This window comes from Telopea speciosissima, chromosome 2, assembly GCF_018873765.1.
Source record: "Telopea speciosissima isolate NSW1024214 ecotype Mountain lineage chromosome 2, Tspe_v1, whole genome shotgun sequence".
In the NCBI taxonomy this organism is placed as follows: domain Eukaryota; kingdom Viridiplantae; phylum Streptophyta; class Magnoliopsida; order Proteales; family Proteaceae; genus Telopea; species Telopea speciosissima.
Window position 1 is genome coordinate 6555211 of NC_057917.1, and position 4896 is coordinate 6560106.

Here is a 4896-nt window from a genome sequence, read left to right on the forward strand (position 1 = left end):
CTCCAACAGTGCCTAAACTCAATGTAAACCAAATTAGCAAACATATAAGTTTTTACTGCAGTGGTAACCAATACATATGACATAAATAATTACCATCTAGCAGCTACAAGTGTTAGATCAAAACAAGAATTCACGAGTACCCTATATCATTATCTAATGTACATACTTGCACAAAAACGTACCTCATCGTCATAGATTTGAGCAAAAAGCTACCTTCCAACATTATGACTCATAGTCTCAGATTCTGTTTTATTTTCCATACTAATATCCTACCATATTGGAAAACATCAATAAATTATGTCAGGTCAAAAGTACAACTTATCAATGTGTCTTAGGAAAAAAAAATTTACCTGTTTTTTCTCAGACTTCCAAATAGATGAGTTACACCCACTGCTCTGCTGGAACTCAATCATCACAATGGGCTACGGCATCATCAAAATTGCCATATTTCTCTAATGTTTGGTTCTTCAATTCGAGTTTGAAAGCCCGCCCCTTTTTTTATGCACATATTTCTTAGAATCTTCCATTATTGCAATTTTTTCCTACAAGACAATGGAGAAATATTGTAGAAATAAAAATATATATATGTTCATAATATGATTAAGAGATTGAATCTCTCACTAGCCTATCAGCATACCAGAAGTTTGAACCACCAACTGTCTTCAGGATGTCCAGGCACATATCTCCAATCAGGGTAGTTGACTGGCAATTCTTTGGCAGACAGAACTAATGTGCCCAAGTACGTAGTGAATTCGGCATGGTTAGTGCCAACAAACTGGTTATGATCATTTGGTCTCACTGACCTCTTTTCTCCAAGCTTCATGGCAAGTGTTTTGAGGGCTCTTGATTCTTGAATATAATACCCCCTTTACAGCCCGGAGTCAACAGTCAATGATCAGATCGGATTAGTCATTAGTGTAGTGTCAATTTATGAAACCAATGATAATATTTTTTCAGAAATTAAAAATAAATGGTAATACTTGATGAGGTCCCTGGCATACTGGTACGATTCAAAATTAGAGGTTTTCATTCTCTAAACTTGCATTGCAATAAGATCCCAATGACGATAAGTACATTTATTTCGTAACTGTGAACTTAAAAATAAAAGCAATGTTTTCGACAATAAACTACTTTCCAATAAAAACAAGTATATATTGAGTACACTTTAAAAAAAAAGCATCCATTACTTTCCAACAAGCAGATTCATAAACCAAACCTTTTTGAGAATCTAATATGAAGTTATGAGCAGTCACATCAGTTAAGGATCTTCACAATTGAGTTATTTACATCATGAGTAATAGAAAACTACAAAAATATCTAAGTAAACAAGAGAAGCACTTAAGAAATAATGTTCAAGAATATTGCAGTGAAATAAAGAGATTAAAAAATTAAAAAAAAAAGCACATAAGAAACTTAGTAAGAAACTAAGTAAACACAATCAGCCTTTAAAAGCTGATGTGGACTCCACTAACTTAAAACAAACAAACATTGCCACTTAAATTGAACCACATAGAACTGGTTCAATAGAACTAAACCAAAGACACTTAAAAGAACCAAGTAAAGACAGCATAAAAGAACTAGGCAACAAGTTGGCCTCTCTTGGGCTTCTTCCTACGGCTGTAGGTCTTCAGATCTGCACCAGGGTGTCAAATATTGTTCCCTCCATGTTTGTTCTTCTCATATTAAGGTATGTATCTATGTTGCATTCCCATTTGTTGATAATTTAGAGCATAGTTGTCAAGGCGTCGCATAGGCGGCGCCTTGGTCGACTTGGACGCCTTATTCACCTAGTTAGTGTCACCTTGAATTTTGCCCCTCTCCACCGCCTTGGGTCGCCTAACCACCGTGACAACTATGATTTAGAGTTTGGACTTCAACGAGATCACACTCTATATCATACATATCGTGCATCGATGCTTTTAAAGCAACAAACCAACCATGATCTAAAGGGGAATGATACATACTACACATGCTCTGTTTGAATTGGAAGACAAATGGCCCATCAAGTACATTTTCGCCGGAATGCATCAAACTGAAGTTCACACGTGTAAACCTGATCACCTCAAAATAGCATTGTTCTCAGATTCCGAAAATATTCTAACTCAACAACTTCCTTCAACACACCATAGTAGAGTACATTCCCATCGATGGGCCGATTATCTATAGAACGAGAATAGCTTGGTGTTATTGTCGTTACTAAGACCCCAATGTTCTAACGCCGTTGATTGGTTTCACGATCTTGTCTGATACTTATGCCATTATATATGTAACCATTGTATTTTTTTTGCCTCCCAATTTGGTCCTTCAGCCAACCATTTGATAATATAAGGCACTATTCTCCGCTTTGGCATAGCCTGGCCACCTATACAATTCAAGCTTAGTTGTATTAACTTGAGCTGAAGAAACCTTATTACTTATATGACATCCGAACCTCTGGGAATTTTTCTGCATGCACCATATCCCTACCACGTGCACGACTTCTATAGTGTTAACTTCATTTTAATCTCTTCCTTATGGCATCTACATTATGAGTTGCAAATGAATACTTTTGAATAAACTAACAGTTCACATGAATGGAACTCATTTTACTCTTGCAAATGGTTGGGGTTATTTCCTTTCGTATTGCGATCTCATATTTGGAAAGACTATTGGAGTTGAGCTTTTTGGATAAGCATACTAACCACCACTAGAATGACAACTTCGTTGCAGACAAACTAGAAATATTTTCTTCCTTCTATACTTCCACAGCATAACTTTTGGGAGTGAAGAATTATATGTGTACATACGATGAGGGACAAGAGAGGGTAGGTTGGACTGTAGGTATATAAAAAAATTCACAAATGCATTGCAGCTTGCTGAGCTTTACATAAGCCCCACGACAAGATGAGAAGGCAAAAAAATACTTGGTTTTATTTAGGTTCAATAGGAAATGAATCTAGTAATGGTAGGAATGCAATGAGAGAATAATTAACTGAATCCTAGCAGCCAAAGAAAATGGGCTAAAGAAAACAGAAGAATGGGCAATAACGCGTAACTTTTTACACGACGATCATTCTCCAATGCCGCTTGGAATTGGAACAACGAACGCGCGCAAGTGTAAAGCCCTAACACCCCAAACTCTTCCCCCCCTCCCCCCTCTTCTATTATTTTCTACCGTAATAGAAGAAAGGGTATATTGCATCAGAGATTTCAGTAAGAGAGATAACAAAAAGAGAGAGACAGAGAGAGCAGTAGGGTTTCAGTCGTTTCAGTGAGAGAGAGATTGGGAGCGAGATAGAGATCAGAGAGAGCGAGAGCAGTAGGGTTTCAGTAGAAGCCACAGGAATTGAGCACATGGGAGAGGGCAAATATGTGGGAATGCGAAATGGTATTAGAAACTATATGGCCACGGTTTCGAAACCGCAGTTTATAGATGCAGAATTGGTACATCGATTGGGTTACAAACTGAGTACATAACTAACCCATTTTATGGGATTATTTAATACCAATTTCTCAGCCTATATTCGGGCCAAGGATAGCTATCGGCCAGCCTTATTTGGGGGGGGGGGGGAGAATATAGCTATGGATCTTACCAAATTGAAAGGGGATTAATTCAAGGTCGACCAGCTTTATTTAGGGGTGTCAATGGGTCGGGTTGGGCCGGGCCTGCCTAAACCCTGACCCTGACCTAGAGCCCTTAACCTAAACCCTGACCCTGACCCAACCCTGGCAGGGTCAAGAAACCCTCAACCCTGACCCGACCCTGTCAGGGTCTTCTTAACCGGCCGGCCCGACCCGACCCTGATAGGGTCGGGCAGGGTCGAGTTGACGCTGTTTTGACCCTGATTGATATATATCAAAGAATATATCTAAAAAAACCTGAGAAATTCTTTAAAGAAGAAGAATAAGAGGGTAAGAAGAGAAAGGGAGAGAGGGACTTGTAAATTTAAATAAAATAATTCACATACATCTATAAAAATTCATAATAAAAATATTAGGGATAGGATTCTTTAAATAGAATTCTAGAATTGACTACTAATAGCAGATCTTAATGGGTTCAAACAGTAATCAAAAGTGCATCAAAAACACCAACAGTTTTCAGCAAATAATATGAAGATAGTAATTTGAAACAGAAAATCAAATCTGATTTTAAAATAGAGTAGAACTGGAAATCAGACTTGGAATCACAGATGCAATCAATGGAGAAATTGAAATTGCAACAAGTAGGGTATTCACAAGAAGAGAATAGAAAACAAAACACTGACCAGATTTGATGGTGAACAGAATGAAGAAGAATGGAAGAGAAGTAAAAGGATATAGACCAAGCATCTCTCCTGGAACTAGATTGGAATCCCACTGATCCTCAGCATCTCACAACAATATTCTGAATCACACAGAATTAGAAGAAGGCAAAGCCAATCTTATTCAATAATCAAAACTGTGTAGGTTATGAGCTTCATGAACATTACCAGGACTCTATATTTATATGTATGCATTCAGTTGGTGAGCCACTTCAGAAAATATCTTGATCACTTGATCTAGAGCTAAATTTTGAGGTTTCAAAGACTACAGAACCAGAATGATTTTCCTTATCAGGTAACCAGAATAATTTTCACTATCCCTTTCATACAATATATTTAGCTATCTAAAAACTGTTAAGAATCAGCATAAACTATAAAACAAGTGGTAGGCAACAAATGATGCCAAAGGGTTGGAAAAGGCATGCAAAATTCTCGATCTCAAGCAGATCATTCACCTCTTACAGATACGTTTTGGATATTTTGGAAAATTTTGCCATTGATTCCTCAAACAAATAGCTATTCATCTGTTAATACAACCCACCCATTTGACTTTAAAAAAAAAAAACCACTGTCGATTCCCAAAGCGCCCACCACCCCTGTTTTTGCAGTACCAGCC